Raw genomic sequence first — 18590 nt, 5'->3', positions numbered from 1 at the left:
TAAAACATACATATTTCCTATAATTTATGTGTCTAACCAATGTACCCTCATTGACACCACAAAGTATATACATATATACTAAACATTCATCTAAAACATCATTAACATATCAACTTGTTCCATCCATAATAATACTTTTAAAGTTCTAAATACCAAATCACCAGCACAAGGCAACCAAATATGTCCACATTATAAGTTATCTATCTTATAAACACTTCATACCTTTATAACCATAAAATTTTCCAAATCCAAAATAATATCTATCAATCAAAAGCAAAACATTGTCATACCACAAAAGACCATAAAGATAGAAAAATGACCAAAACTATTGCATTATAACCTAGGTACATGCCAAAACAAACATAAAGAGCATTCACCAATATTTGAAGTCGGGATTATCACTGGACGCTGTGTCGATATTAGTTCTACTAGGTACCTAACTTGCATACAAGAAAACAACGTACGTTGAGTATTACCCAGTGGTTCTTCCATGTTCAGAGTATTAGAACATGGTACAAGATATTCATTTACTTAACTAAAATGAAACTTAAGTAATGTAAGGAAACATAAATATATTACTTCAATTCAAACTTAAGAAATTTCATGTATCATCACATTTCCATTTAAACATTCGTTATAAAATATACGAAATTCACTTCCATCATTATTTCTATTATCATCTCCAATTTCAGAATTTTTTTATTTATTTTCCCCTATTAACATGACTTGGACTCGGACTCGGATATGCAGCTCCAACCAACGCACCAAATTTGGCACCATGTGCCTGACGGAATAATCTGTAGAAACAAATTGCACCCTGTGCTAATTGATAAAATTGATAAATGGGGTGCCCAGCACTGCCCAACACAGTCGTAAAACTCTGAACTCTTCCTATCTTATGTCATGCCAATTATGTCCGACCATGCACAAACAGTTAATAAGGTAACATGATTCTCAATTCAATTCATAATTCAATTCCCCAATTTCATAATACAATTTCATCAATCCAAATAATTTAATCATTTGAATATTTGCTCAAAGAAACATCTTTTCTTTCCATAACAAAATCAATATCAATTTCAATAGTACTCAATACAATCCCAATCACAAGTAACCAAATCAACCATTTCAAACATATCACATTAAATCAACTTGTAACTTACCTTAACTCACCATATAATGCAAATGCTCAATACAATAATTTAAATAGTTTAGATTATAGAAACACACACCATGATTTTTGAGCAACTCATCAATAGCATTGCCTTTTCCTTTCTTACTTGAGGACTCCGGTTCAACGTTAGCTACGAGTTAAACAAATATAATAAATTAACATTTTACATACCATTTCATATTATTACAAATTTTATACTACTTTAACATGAATTTCAATTTATTCCTCGAAACTTGTACTAACATAGTATTAACATAATTTATCAAAAATCCTCCCAACATTAAACTAATTTTTCCTAAAGTCCCTATAGGACTTCCTATTACTCAATTAAACCCCTAATTTTGAATTTAATTATAATTTAGTCCCTAATGCACAATTTCATGAATTAACTTTACAAAGTAGTCTCATTTAACTTCTAACCTTAAAATCTATCAAAACAACACCAAAAACTTAAATTTCTATATGATGGCAACTTCCATAATTTATACTATTCTAAAAATTCCAACATGGCCAAAAACTTAAATTTCTATATGATGGCAACTTCCATAATTTATACTATTCTAAAAATTCCAACATGGGAAAAGTTAGCTTATGATCTTAAGGTTCCAAAAATACAAAATTTATGCAAAAAGGACCAAATTTTACTAACCAATTTAAGCTTCAAAGGTTAAAGATTTATGGCCAAATATGCTTATTCTCTTTCTCAAGTTCAACATGCAAGACAATGAACTTAAAATTTGTTTTTTCTTTCTATTTTACACTAAGCTATTTGTTTCCTATATTTTATTATTTCATTATCATTTTTATTTTAATATAATTTACTAACTTAAATGTTATAATATAATTAACATATAATATATAATACCCTCATAATCGTCCACTATCAAAACCTATTTAATAATGGTCTATTTATTTAATAAGTCTTTAATCTAATCCCACCTTGTAATTTAATAATAATTACCACTTTTATCACTTACCACATTTAGTCCCTGTACTTAAATTAAAATCCTATTTCCACAAAATTACGTAACTGAATTCCAATTCGCTTTCAAGATAACTCCGTAATTAATCACTAACGATATGTACGAATCTGATTTATAGAAATAAGGTCTCGAAACTACACTTTTCGACACCACTGACTCTTTGGTCGTTACAATACCCCTTACTTTTCATACTTACAAATCATTATAACAGACACCCTTCTTGTCATACAAATAAACATCTCTTTTTTCATGGAGAATCCTTAAGACTTTATTTAATTCTTATTCCAGAGTATATCAATACCTTGTCTTAGTTACACTTGTTATAGAACTAATAGAACCTACTCATATTTTACCAGTGAGATAAACTTTCAGATTCATGGCTTAGCAGATATTCCTGATAGTTCATGCTAGATAGACTTAGCAGAATACATCATATTAGTTATCCAATAGAGCATTCCACTAAGGCGATCCTTTGATGATTCACCACAACGGATTTTTCTTTCATAATTCACCACAAAGGCTTTTTCTTTCATAATTCGTCAAAAAGGTTTTTCTTTCATGGCGTGTTTACGATATGGATTTGCCTAAACTCACGTTACATAAGGTTTGCCCATCATCGTCCTAGGACACGTAGAGAACCCCATTGGGTAATCACTGTCCTTTAGTTCCTTTTAAAGAGAGCCATGGCCATGGACTTTCCATTTCAGAGTTCGTGTTTAAAGTCCCAACGGACCCCTTTTGACAACTTATCAGAGAACAGAAACAGACCCACTTTATAGACTCTTCATGCACTATTATCTTATACTCACTTTGTAGACCCTTTATGCAGTTACTATATACATTCCAAGCATACATGCATAACCATACTTCAGCATCACACTAATTATACACCATTCATCATATACTCGAACCTATCAATTTCCATATCAAATATACATTCTATTCTTAACAAACAACCATGCATTCACAAATATCCTTTGGTAATTACTCATATAGCCATATACATACCATAAACTACCTTTCATGATTTTAGTTTCATATTTTAGTTAGTATCCTACATATCTTTCTGTATTAACAGTGCACATGCAAAATTCAGCATAGAGACTCACTTGACAACCACAAATAGCATCTTGAACTTCAAATCTAATAAGGAACTATAACAACCACTACTTATAAAATAGAAGAACACCATTAAAACCCATTCGTAACCTTTACCATCATCATAAACCCAAATAACCCTCATATAAAGTCTTATTTCTTTATTTTACTATTCACGCACACTAACAAGCCTAATCTTTCATAACATAACATGTAAAGTAATAAAACTTAACTTGACATGAAGTAACTACTGGAAGAGATCCAATCTGCAATCTCTAGCTTAAAAGGAGAAAAACATACTTTAAGAAACTCTTATTTTTTATCCTGAATATCTATTAATAAAAATTGAGTCCTTATTGGAACTCGATACGTGACACCGATTTCAAGAACTGCCTTCATAAATGGTTTACAACTATTAAAACCCAATATTTTATGTTTCCAATTCATCTGTCCAATTAGCTTCCAACCAAATAATCTACAACGTAACTAGACAGTAACTCAATGAGGTGGGCGTACATTACCTTCAACGATAACCACTATTTACAAGGTACTCAACACTCTTACCAATTTCTTCTTCTTTACGACTTAATGCATTCTGATAATAATTCTTTCTTAATATTCCAATACCAGCTATGCGCCCGACCTATACGCCAAAACAACAATTGGGTGGATAGGCGACGTCTCTCAGATTACTCTCAGTCTACTTGCTAAAACTTAGAGCCCAACAAAACTAGGTGTTACACATTTTTCATTCTTTTAGAGGCCAATTTTCAAGAAATCAATCAAAGAAACCCAAACACAGATGAAACAAAATATATAGAAGTTAAGAGAAACCAGAACCTATCGATTACAATCGCAGACCCAACAATAGAATCCTTCAAATCCTTTAACAGAAAACAAATAAAGGCAACCAAATAATGATCGGAAGTAAAAAAATTGAGAAGATATTCAGAGAATGAAAGAAAATGTAAAGAGTGAAAAATATTAACACCAATTCCCCAATTCTCTATTTACCGACAAGTAAAAAACTCTTCAGTAAAAAAACTCTTCACTTTGTTGATATAGGTCCCTAGTGGATTCGGCTAGCATAAAATAAGGATGAAAAATGCTTAGGTTTCAATTTACAAGCTTAAGGACTAAATTGTGAAAATTTAAAATGTTAGGGGAAAAATCGTAATTTTTCAAAAAATGAAATGTGGATTCAATTGAATAATAGAAGTATTAAATGGATTGAATTTATCTATTTAGATTAAGATAGACCTCATAAAGATTTAGATCGGGGAAAAGCAAAAGCCTCAGATTGATCGACTATGTTTTTGTGCTTTGCTTGGCGGGGTATGTTTGTATGATTAAATATCATTTTAATGTTATAATGATTTATATTTTAATGTATTAATTACCATGTAATTATATGACATATATCCAACAATTTCACGATGATTATCAAACCCCGTTTGAACCTTAGGAATTTGTAGGATACAAATGACATGTCATTAGGGTTTTTATGTTTCGGGTGTTGGTCTTGAATGTCTTACCAAGGGCTGTGGTCTTGCATTTGTTGCGGATACTCCACAGCTCGTGTGAGCAGCATCGTGTAGCTTACATTTCAACCCACAGCTCGTGTGAGCAATGATGTAAAGGAAAATGAAAGGTTGCGATTATATGTTTAGCACACTTTGTGTGAGCTTTCCCGCGTATCCGATGTTATTATTAATGGTTCGACGGGCATGAAAAGGAAAGGTATGGTAAGTATTCAAATGAACTATGTCATGGATCTATGAAAAGTTTTGAAATGAAAAAATGTTCAATGAAAGTATATCTATGTTTATGAAAAGGATGAATTCAAAAGTAATATGTTCGTGTACATCTAGCTTATCTTATGATAATTCAAGTGAATTATATGTTAATGCACTAACATGTGTTGTTGATGGTGTTTAGGCTTATGCCAAGCTAATGGTTGCATTATAGTATGCTTAATCTTAATGTTATGCATTAAAATGGTAAGTTATGTTCATGTTTTACGAACTTACTAAGCATTATGTGCTTACATAGTTTTCTTTCCTATGTTTTAGAGATAATCGAAAGCTCGATTGGTTTGGAAGCTCGTCAGGGATCTATCACACTATCCATCGATTATATCGGTGGTTTTTGATGTTTTGGCAAGGTTATAATGACATGTATAGGTGGACTTGTGTTTAATGTTTGGTTGAATGCTTAGATGTTGATTTTGGTATGTATATATGTTGGTTGTTTGGTACAATTTTGGTAATGGTTGAATTGTGTCATTTTAGTGATTGTGACGCATGAATGGTATGGTAGAAATGGTAAGTCCATGTCGAAATGGTATAGGTCAACTTATGGTATGTTTTGAGATGGAGATGAACTAGATGTGTATGAATGAAATATGGTCAAATATGGATATGTATTGCATATTGGTTGAATGGATTTGGTCTTTTGAATTGGTCATTTCATGCATGTTTTGGTAAGGTTTTGAAGCTTTGAAGTTGTGCACAAAATGCTCTTAAGTACATGTTTGGGTTGGTGATGGAAATGACTTGATTTTGGCCAATTTCATGTCCACACGACCTGAGACATAGGCGTGTGACTTAGCAGCGTGTGTGACACACGGCCAGGAAATACAGTCGTGTGTTCCCTGTAGGTTTTAAGGCATGCAAGTCAGGCTGTTACACGACCTAGTACACAGCTTGGGACACAAGTGTGTGGAGCCATTCGAGAGTTACACGGCCTGGCACACGGGCGTGTGGCTTGGCCGTGTGACCCAACTCAAAGAGTTACACAGGCGTGGACACAGATTGGGACACGGCCGTGTGTCCCTATTTCAAAAGTTACACAGCCCAAGACATGGCCATGTGTCTCAGCCGTGTGAGTCACATGGCCGTGTGATCCCTACAGTTTAATTTTTCCAACTTTTTCCTAAATGTTCCAAATGTTTCCAATTTAGTCCCGAATTGTTTGTGAAGTGTTTTTAAGGCCTCGAAGGCTTGATTAAGGGATGATATGCATGTAAATTAATGATTTATGTTATGTTTATGTTAATGTATGAGATGTATGTTTTAAAGTTGCATTTTTACTATAATGGCCCGTAACCCTATTCTAATGACGTATACGGGTTAGGGGTGTTACACGATGGCCATTTAATTCCCAGTTTATCCCAAACTCCACATGCAAACACACAGTCTCTGCTTACATGATTAACAGTTTTGATATTAGAAAAACAAGAAGGACATAAGGCATTTGTAGCTTCTCACTTTATGAATAAATTATGCTTTGTAGGGACATAATTACGCATAAACTTTCAAACTAAGATTTTTACCTTGGACAGGCATTGTAGTTGCCAAAGCTATTTGTAAACATTACTTACAGTCAAGTGTAAGACGAAGGGATTTATTAGTAGGTTATATCCACTTCGAACGGTGTATAAGTCGGAATGTTCACCACTCCAAACCAATCAGTCATCTTACGGGTGTCGTGGCAAAGGAATATTCATGATGCAATTAAATTCATCTTCAGTAAAAATTGAAACTATAAGCTCCAAGTTCAATTAATTCGTACCCAGAATAGTTAAATCTGAAACCAAATCAAGTCCATCATTTCTTGGTAATTCCACCCTGCGCAAAGGAACCTTGGTAACCAAAAATTGTTCGATATAGAAATCGACGAACCCGACCCAATTTTCCATTGTAAACCAGATTCCAACAACCCCCTAAAGCACCAGATGCTACGCCATGTGAGGGATGGATTAGAGCCAATTGATTCCTTAAGGAAATTAGAGCTTGTCGAAATTAATTAACTGCCTAGAGCACTCTGCATATTTTCCCAACAAACTCTTCAAATTAGTCGCACCTAAAACATTAGCCTCACCAAAGATAAGACTATCATTGACAAAGAACAAATGTGTGGTTAGCAGTGCGCCTCTAGCGATTCTAGCTCCCATTAACCTTCCACTAAGAGATGCCAATTTGAGAACAGAAGAAAGCCCCTCACTACAAATAAAAAATAAATATGAGCTTAAGGGGTCACCTTGTTGTAATTCACGAGAAGGCAAGAAGATATATTTTTTAAAATATGGCCATGATTAAATTGAGAAGGCAGAAAGTTATACTTTTTAAAATATGACCATGATTAAATTGTATATTCTTTTTCGCTAGCATTTGTAACAGTAAATCTTACTGCCATGTACTATTTTACATAATTATTTTAAAAAGTTCAACATATAAAGAATAAGGTTGGTCTGATAAGTTATTGAAAAAATCAATAAAATTAATATTTTCAACCATTTAATTATTTTATACATGTTTGATAATAAATATAAAAAATGATAGAATTTTTTTTAATAAAATTTCATTGAAAAAGTTAAATAGATAAGGAGTGACTTATAACTTATTAATGGAAGAATATATTCAATCAAATTATAATTTATTTTTTCTTATACATATGTATTAACCTTTAATTTGCATCAATTCACAATAATTCAAATTAATTATTTTTTACTAGTTTGGATAGTCTTAAAAATATTTAATCTATTGTTTTACGATATTTTTATATTTAAAACTTTAACTTTTACCGCATATTTTTTATATTCAAATTAAAATTAATTGTAAAAATATAATTAAATTACATTCATGGTGACTCTAATATTGATGATGGGCGATTGGGAGGCCTTAGTAGTGATGAGATGGTGAAGGTTGTAGGCAATGAAATTGATATGGAGATGGGTATGGTTGGGGGGTTTGGGTGGCTTTGACTCTGTTTGGGTGGCTTTGACTCTGACTCGATGAGAATAAGTGATGGAAGGCTGGAAGGTATTGTATGGTGATGGTGGGAATGAAAAAAAAAGGGTAAACAAAGAGAGAGAGAAAAAAGAGAGTAAATCTCATTTTGCAAATAAAAAAAATATTTTGTATTAATTATAGAGAGATCTCTAGCTTTAGTTAAAAGTAGGAAAAAAAATGTTATTGTTAATCACTCAATGGGCTAATGTATCATGCCAACAACATGTTAGTGGATTAACAGAATTTTTAAAAGTAATAATTAATTAGAACAATTATTTTAATTAAAGTGACTAAATTAAGAAAAAAATTAAAGTGACCAAGATAAGACAAACCCTATTTTAGAGTAACAATGGTTGGAGTTTACCTATATATTCCACACTTAACTTTCAATAATAAACCAAATAAATTTTTTTATAATTTAAATTCAGTGCATATTAAATTCAAGATTAAAAATTCAATATTTATGTATTTTTAGCATTTAATTTTGGCTTAAGGTTTAAAAGATCCTTAAAGAACTTAAAAAAAAATAATTAAGCTACTCTCAATTTTTTACACTCAACTGAGTATCTGAACTTGTAAAATTTGACTAATATTGACCATTAGTTTGTAACAAAATCGATAGTGTGATTGTTAACAACTGCTGAATTAACTATTGAATGCTAATGTAGCGGTTCACGTCAGCATAAGTTCAAAACTAACTATTTACTTAAATTTATTATGAAATTATAAAAGAAAAACATGAAACTTAAAATCACTAAAAATATATACAATTATAAAATAATAAAAGTAAAAATTTTGAAGAAACTGACCATTCTTCTGCGTTAGTTGTGGGCATTCAAAATTTCTAATTAAGTTAATTTATTTAACTAACGTAATTAGTGCTGCAAAAGGTTACATGAGAAGAAAGCTGAAGAAAAATACCTGAAGTGATGCGAAATCATTGTTTTCCTTTATTTTTTATTTGATTTTTACGGAATTAAAAAAGATATTTACTTTATATATTTTATAATTCTTAATTAATTTCATAATTTTTATAATTCTTCATTTTTTATAATTTCGGAATGAATCTGAATAAACAAGTGATCATATTCAAATGAAATTGGACAATAATTTATTTAAGTTTTTGAACTTAAAATTTAAAATTTTTATTTTTACTAATTGCTGATATGAAACGTCATATAAGATTATATCAACAACCATATCAACGATTTTATTAGAAAATAATTGTTAGTATTAGTTGAATGATTGATTTAGTCAAATTTATAAGTTTAGATTCAATTAGTTACTACAGAATTGAGACTAACTTAATAGATATATATAATTTAAATTCCTCAAAGTATTTTTATACTATAGAGCCTTAAGGATTTTTTCAAGTTTTAAAAGTATTTTTTATTTTCATTTTTAAAATATAATTTACCATTTCTATTTTTTTAAAATTTAAAAATAATATAAATAAAAAAATATTTTCAAGAATAAAAATATAAAGCAAATTGATATCTATTTTTATAAAAAAATTATTAAAAAATAATATTTTTATATTTATGCAGATTTAAACCAAGGTCAAATAATCAAAGTTAAAAACTTTTATTTTTAAGTTATTTTTCAATTTAAAAAAATAAAAATATTTTTTTTCGATTTTTTCATATATTCTTTAGTACTCTATTAAAAAAACGAAAATGGCTAAAACCAAATAGACTGGTCAAATTTATTCCTAAGCCTGTAGCATAGAAACTCACCAAGCAGTTTAACCGATAAAGAGTGTTTCAAAATCTATTGACTAGAATATATGTTTCAAACTAGTGCGTTAGACATAAAAGAAAAAAGGGTGAATCAATGGGCTTATGCATGCATTACGATCTTTAAAAAGTCATGACATAGTCAATGTTCAAAGCAAGAATGAACCTTTCCATCCCAAATAGTCAATGTTCAAAGCTAGAATCAATTCTAGCAAATACACACTAACACCAAATGGTTAAACAACAACAATTAGACCCATAGATAAATATTCCTGTCTACCATTTTTCTACTCCTATTTGTAATATTACATGTATGCCACGTAATTTTACTTGTTTATTTTTAACTTATCAAATAATATATTTGTACAATTTCAAAAAATATATTTTTAACTAAATGAGAATTAATATAATTTATCATAAAATTTGATCAATTGTAAAAAATAATTGAGAGAATAAAATAAAATATTAAAAAATAATAAAAATTAAAAAAAAGTGAGAAACAACTGATAGTAAAATATTCAATAATTAAATGAAATAACTTTTTAGTTGAATATAAATTTAAAATTTTCATCTATAGAAAATCATTACTTTAATACTTCATTATTTTTGACATAATATTTGCAATTGTGTAAGTATTATTAAAATCAAATAATAATAAAAGTATCAAATATCAAATAATAATGAAGATTATACATTTTTTTTACGATGGAAACAAAATATTAAATAATACTAAAAAATTAGATGCTATTTTAATGAAAATAACTTGTTAATGCATCTATATATAGGGTTAATTTAATTTGTATATAACTGTAGCACTTATTAAGTGAATATTAATTTAAAGTAACAAGTGTAATTTAATATGGATAGAAAGTCTAATTAACTGATGATAACTTTAACATGAATAATAATAAAAATTGTTAATAGAATAAGTATAATTATTTTATATTAATAATATATCGTAAAAAATAACTTAAAACTCATCTATTAATTTTATATTTAAGATATTAATAAAAACATTATTGATGAAATAATTATAATTATTTTATTTTATATTCTATCCATTAACTTTATAGATTAGAAAAATATGAGAAACAAACACAAAATACCAATTCTTAAGTGATAGATATTATTTACCTTAATTTCTTAAATAGATTTGACTCGTGCTATTTGTTAATTTAAGAATTGTATTAGATCTAATTGATTTAGTTAGATGCAATTAGTATTTATAAAAATGTTTTTATATTTTAATTATAATATATAGAATTTATTATAAAATATATTTATTTTCTTTTAAATTCTAACATATAAATTAACAATAAATAAATAAATTTATATAATATAGATACCATTAGATTGTTGGGGTTTTTTTGCCCTTAGCGAAATTATTTTGTCATAAATACTTGTATTTTTCTAAAAAATATATTAATAAAATTTCATAGTTAAATTATTATCTTTTGTATATTTATTTTCACTGATTTTTGCACGAAATGCAAAATAAACTAAGCAAATTTTGGTTCACTAATTACCTAAGGTTTAACTAATACTAAGGTAATTACAGAACCAAAATAGTGAGTATGTTGGGTATAAGACTTCTGTAGTATATATAGTACCATTCCAAAATAGTGGAATTCATAACCCAATTAAAGGGTAAATGATATCCTCTCATTGGCATTACATGATAGATAAAATGCAAATGTGATTACGGGTCATTTTTCTTTGTGATAAATAATTTAATTACTATTTGGTAGTAATTTATTTTTCATGAAGGGAGATGTAATGGTTACTGTGAGATAAAATATGATCATATTGGGAGAACGAATTTGTCCCGAAGAGATTAAAGATATCCAATAAGGGTAACACACTTATGATAAGGCCATTGGACGAGCACTTATTGAGTAGCTTTCGTAGTGGTATATAATAAGAGAGAGCTCAGTCAGATGCTTTAGTGGAATGACTTCACGACTAAATAATATTGTAATTAATAGACATAATGTGGGAGCTTAATTACAGATTATTTGAGCCTTAATTATATATGTCTAATCAGTTTTTCCACTAACTTGAGATAATAATAATCGAATTGCATGTAGAACCAATAATATGAAAAGAATGAAAATGATGATGTAAGAGAAATAGATCGCATGTATCACTATCTGCAGTGAATGTGTTTTCTCACTAAGTATAAAAGATGACTTGAGAATTAATTTAAGGTTTTTCGAATTATTATTTAACTACTTATAATTAAATAATTGAAGTTCAAAGATTGAATTAAACTAATTATTCATTATGGATTTGTTGAATAAGAACATTAAATATATTTTCCTTGTAGATTCAATTACAGTAAAGTTTTTATGACTTTAATGGAATTATAATTAGATTAAAAAATTATTTAATTAAGAAATTAATTTAATTAATTGATTAAATGAATAATATTTTGAGAAATAGAAAATAATTTCGGGTTGGATAAATTATAATTGTTGGATAAAAGTCAAGATAGCAAATATAATTGACCCAATACATGAAAGCCCCAACTAGGCATTATGGGATACATAGAGGTGACAAACCCTAGTAGAATACAAGGCATGCCACCACCCATCACTCTTCTACTTAGAGTAGAAATTGTATTTTCTATTAAAATATTATTAATTAATCAAGCCTTATTTGAACATAACTTTTGTACTGATTCTCTATAAATAAGAATCATGAGTTGAGCAATTTACAACACTTCGTATGCATCATTATTCTGCCAGAGAATAGTAGAATTTTATTTTAAAGAATAAATTCTATTTTGTGGGAAAACATATACTTTTCGATAATAGAGAGAATAAACTTTCCTACTAAAAGTTAATAAAGTTTTTCATTTTGTGCAGTTCGTTCGATAAACTTTGAGCCCACATTGAAAGTAATTCGTGGTTCGAGAATAGCGAAAAAGACCATTCTGTAAAAAGTCGAGGTCGACTGTAATTCACCTCACACAAAGCACATGTATATTTAAATTCAAGTTTATTGCTATAAATAGCACAACAGGCTCAATTTTAGAAAATTATAAAACTTACACTTTACCTGAAAAAATTACCTTCTAAACTGATTTTTCCAACAATTGGTATCAAAGTTAGGTTATGCTATGTTTATAGTATAAATTGCTACCAGATTTTCTCTATTTTGTTCATTGTTTGATTAAATTGTAATAAGATGTTGCATTCTTTAAATTAAAGGCATGTTTGTATTATGATATATATGGATAAATGTATGAATTATTTTATTAATGTGATAAAGTAATTTTGCCAAAAGTTGTGATTCCTAAAGATTAGATTGGGTGCATTTAAGGTTTTTTCCATAAGCTTTTTGTTATATAATTAGATCATACAATATCATCTCTATGCAAATTTTATTTTAATTTTATATTTATTGTATAATTAGAAATTCATGTGAGCCAGAAATTGACTACGAATTTATGTAACCCAAATTTTTCAATGAAACCTAGAGACAATAGGTGACCAACAGCGTAACGAAAATTGATCAAGATGTCACAAACCTGATCGAACTGACCGACGATGGCCAGCGACGATGCCGTTAGTGATGGTCGGCGACAATGGTTCGACGGTGGACCTTCCCTTCAGTCGATTGATGGAGTTTTTTTGGTTTGGAATCTTTTTGGCACATTTGGGTAATTTTTGGAAAACTCATGATATTCGAATTTCACCCAAAAGATCTATGCACATAAGACTACAAAGATACCTTCGATCATGGTTGTTAGGGGGTGATACAATATAATGCAAAACAATCTTCCCTTAATTGTTTTTTCTAGTCCCTCACTTTGGAAATCGTGGCCGCATTTGAACACTTCTATTTCACCATTGATTTTCATAATTAATTCATTTTTTCAAGATTGATGGTTGATCTAGAAGTGGTAAAAAAATGGCCTAGCCAACACAATAGGGATCGCTTGATCTTCCTCAAAGTCAAGGACTAAAAAATTCTTAGGGATTATAAAGCCCATTACTTTAACTAATACGTCCTTAAGTACACCTTTCGGGCGTACTAATGACCTATCAACTAATTGCAGTGTTACCAATGTATTATTTAATTCCCTTAATTCAAGTTTCATATAAGTAGATAGGAGCATCAAATTAATATTGGCCACTAAATTGGAAAGGGCCTTACTAAAATGCTTATCCCTATCTCTACAAGAATTATGAAACTACCAAGATCCTTTAATTTCAAGGGTATTTTCCTAGCAATTATAGCACTACAAGAGGCATCAATGTTAATTTACTCATCCTTCTTTAACTTTTTATGCCTCGATATTATTTCTTTTAAATATTTAGCATATTTTGGAATCTTATCAATTAAATCCAAGAGTGGAAAATTAATATTGAAGGACTTAAATAAGTTAAGATAACTTACAAAGTCATCTTTGTACCTTACCTCTTTGTCAGCCAACCTCGACAGATATGGTATATGTGTTGTGACATGATTAGAACTTTTCACAGTTACCTGCTCAACATCTGAATCCACTACCTTCTCGATTGGCTCTTTAGGCTCATTTTCATCCATAGGATTTTAAAACTCCTTGTCTTTTTGGATGGGTGTGCTCGGGTTTTCTAGTTTTTTACCCGAGTGTAGTGCAATGGTATTCACATGTTCCTTTCCATCCTCTTGAGGATTGCTTTCCGTGTTAGTGGGAATGCCTTGACCAAATTGCTTTTGTATTAAATTCATTATTTGACTCAATTGGTCTTGGATACTATTCAGTCAGGAATTGAGTTGGTTGCATGTGGATTGGACTTGTCGAAACTCCGTTTTCCTTAATTGCATCTCCCCTTCTATTCTGTCTAGCCTTTGACCACATACAGTATAGTCCTTCCCCATGAGATTGTAGGCGAATCTCTCGTTTGGCCACACATATGAGTTCATAGCCATGTTGCCAATTAACTAACAAGCTCACTCGTATGTGTGGTTCATCCAAACTGGACCTTAAATTACTGTCCAAACCATGTTGCGAATCTTTCGGATGCGCCATCCAAACTGGACCTTAAATTACTGTCCAAACCATTGTAGAAAATTTACATTTAGAGCCACTTTTGCATCCCGTGATGAGGACACTTCCTTAACAGAAACTTAAATCACTTCCATGCCTCGTACAGAGTTTCACCCTCAATCTACTTGAAATTTGCAATATCACATCTGAGCTGGATGGTTTTGTTGATGGGAAAAAATTTGTGTAAAAAGTTTCCCACTAGATTGTCCCATGTAGTTATGGAACCTAGTTCCAACGAATCCAACCAATCAGATACATTATCACATAAGGAAAAGGGAAACAACTGAAGATGAACAACGTCATTGGTGACCCCATTATATTTGAATGTATTGTAGATGCAAAACCCTATACCCAGTCCGATCACCAACCCTAGCTATAGGTATTACAATTATAAAACTTTAACATTATTCATAATTTAGTCAAACATAACAAAAATAATTCATATGCAATCATTTTCATACTGTTCAATCAAATCAGGACCTAAATCGAGCTTATGGAACATTTAAAACAAACCGAAAAACAATTTTGGATTAAAAATAAAACTTTAAAAAATTTTGAGTTAAAAGTGAAAGTAGGGGTCACAAGGCCGTGTAACAGAGCTCAACCCGTGTAGCTCAAGAACATGGTCGTGTGGCTAAACTGTGTAACAATCTGTGCGCGTGTAACTCAAGGTCACACGGTCGTGTCGTCAGGCTGTGTAACTCTCTGAGGTTGTGTGGACAAACCTGTACAAAAAATCTAATAGACCACATGGTCGTGTCATGCAAATGTGTTGGGCACACGGTCGTGTGGCAGACCGTGTCACAAGCCATGTATGCCCAAAAATACCTTTAAATACAAGACATCTCACATACAAAAACTTAGGCCCCAAGCTATGCATTAACCAACATTAAAACCTATTCAAAATGTGCCAAAACATTCAAAAATATACCAATTCACAATCAACCTACGTGCCTAACCAATATGCCTTCATTGGCACCACAATTCAAATATAAACAACAATCATTCAAGCTAAAACATAAACAACAAGTTAAACTTATTCAATCATCAACCAAGTTCTAAATATCATATGTCAAAACTCATCCATTTATGTCAACTTTCAAATGCAAATATACGTCATCCTAAGTTCATAATTTACCATAACCAAAATGACCATTTCAACAAGGCATCAAGTAATATGCTATCACTTCAAGATACCAAAATACCAAATACAAATTTTACATTCCAAATTGACACAAGTCATCACCAAGTTACTTAATAACATAAAAATACTGGAACCCTATTTACATGCCACTTATAACTGGGCCAAAATAAACAAATAGCTATCGAATGAGTTACCAGATAGTGTGATCTCCTATGATGTTCCAATTGACAACAAAAGTCCAACAATTTACAAGGAAGAAAAAAAATAGAGTAAGTTTACATAAATCTTAGTAAGTCCATAAAAACAAAACATCACATACCTGTAAATTTAATTTCAAATCATACATAACATTAAAATAGCAATACTTTGTCATAATTCCTCATTTTAACAATCCAAAATAACTAAACCTGGACAGTTCATATCACCAAAACATAACATGGCAATAATCATATACTCAGATATAATCAACCAGAAATTATTCATCATATTTTCTCATTCCATTTCCATTTCAATAGTTAACTATTTTGCGTAGAGAACAATAATAAATTGACTTCGAATATACGAGAGAGTAATGCTCACACAAGTTGACAAAAAGGACATTAACCGATACATGATGCTGCTCACACAAGCTTTAGAGAATCTGCAACTCATGTAGGATCTCAAGCCATCAGTATGATATCCATCACTGGTACATAATATCTGCTAAATATAACACCGACACAAAGTGCCTACTACTACCGATACATAGTACCTGTTGAATATAAATAGCACATAGCCAACACTCGTACATAGTACTTACTGAATATAAACCCTAATGACATATCATTTATATCCTAGCTATTCACTACGTTCACACGAGCTTTAACCTGTAGACCTTAATATTTTCATACTTATAGCTTTAACCATAATCACATATATCCATAGCATTACATAATTCTATTCAGCCATGTACTTTTCCATACAAAACATTAATTCCATTTGTTACTTTCCTCAATAAACTATGCTAATTATACATATATATACATATAGAAATATCAACTACAATTCAAAACATAAATAAGCATAACAAAATCTAAATACGAACTTAGCAAATTATGATAACTATTAACACTCAACAACAACTACTTAGCAACTTTTCCTTTCCCGCGTTTATCAATCAATTGATTCGTTTCTTAATATGCACACAAACTAAGCTTGGTTGAACCTTGTATTTTCTAAAAATGGTGTTTCGTGAATAGGTAAAAGAAAGTGAAAATGAAATAGTTGTCTTTGGTTTTATTAATTGTTTTACTTTTATTATTTTAACATATATTATTAAATAAATATAACTTAACATATAATATACTTAAAAACAATCCATTAGCCGTCCAAGCTACCTTAATATGGTCTATTTGCAACATAAGGCCTTCCAATCATACTTTTATAGTCATCAAGCATTAATAATCTAATAACGGTTAACTTTTATAGTGTTTACGATTTATTTCATTTTCTTTAATTAACTATCTAAACGTTAAAATTTCAAGACCAAATTTTAATACACTTATATAAAAACTATGTAAATATTTAATAATAATATTTAAAGGCTTGGTTTATGAAAATGAGGTCTTGATACCTCATTTTCTAAAATCACTTGACCTTAGGGTCAAACCACTTGACCATTGTTAACTATCCAATTAACAAAATTTATCAAATAAATATTTATTAAAACACTATAATAAACTCATAAATATTAATAAATATTATTTACGAACTCACTCATCAAAATTGTAGTCCCGAAACCATTATTTCTGACACCACTGAAAAATGGGTGTTATAGTAGAGTTGAAGGAATCGCTTCAAGAGCTGATTCAAGTCCTCCATCATGTTCCCTTGAATCTGCAAGGTGTTTTAAATCATTTGAATTGTAACCATTTTGATCTCAAACTTATTGCTGTTAATCGTCTGTCTCTTAATACTGCCTCGCACGACATTTAGAGTTAGTAGTGCATAATTGCGCAACGTCCTTTGAGCCATCAGTAGCTCTCCATGGATTTGTGCTTGTCGTTCAATTAGATCATCAAATAATGAAATTTCCCAAGGTAAATCAGCTACCATGGTGGAACGTTTTGCCTCAATTGACGGTTGCATCTAAAAAATTACTCTATATTAGAAGGTGGCTCAATTGGAATGCTTCCACTTTGGGTCATACACTGAAATTAGAGAAAAAAAATTATAAATTAGTAAATAAAATTTAAAATTAAAAATACAACAAAAATAAAAATTGTATCTATAATTTTCAAAATTTCTATTTATCCTACTAATTGCAGAAAATAAAATAAAAATTAATACTGAAACCTCCCTGGCAATGACGCCACAACTTTACCACCATCAAACATGCAAACATTTAGCCTAGAAATTCTGCAATAGAAAGATATGAAATTAAAGTAGCGGTGTCCACAAGTATACGGGTCATGAAAATTAAAGGTTCACCCTAACCCTAATCCAACTTAATATTATCTTCTATAGTAACAAGTCTAAATAGTAACAATTCAAAATTATATTATGAAAAATAATAGAAAAATCTAAGATCATGAAAAAAACTAAATTAACTGAAAACAAATTAACAATTAACGAAATCTCGAATA

At 30.0% G+C, this 18590-nt stretch overlaps 1 non-coding gene across 1 annotated transcript; it reads left to right on the top strand.

The window, feature by feature from the left end:
* The first annotated feature begins 14869 nt into the window (after window positions 1–14869).
* Window positions 14870–14975, top strand: LOC121219676 (small nucleolar RNA R71). Its single transcript, XR_005916566.1, has one exon. It is a non-coding gene; the product is annotated as a small nucleolar RNA R71 (small nucleolar RNA).
* Window positions 14976–18590: the final 3615 nt, after the last annotated feature.

Source organism: Gossypium hirsutum, chromosome D07, assembly GCF_007990345.1.
Source record: "Gossypium hirsutum isolate 1008001.06 chromosome D07, Gossypium_hirsutum_v2.1, whole genome shotgun sequence".
Lineage (NCBI taxonomy): Eukaryota > Viridiplantae > Streptophyta > Magnoliopsida > Malvales > Malvaceae > Gossypium > Gossypium hirsutum.
The sequence above is the reverse complement of the archived record's forward strand: the minus strand, read 5'-3'. Positions and strand labels throughout refer to the sequence as shown.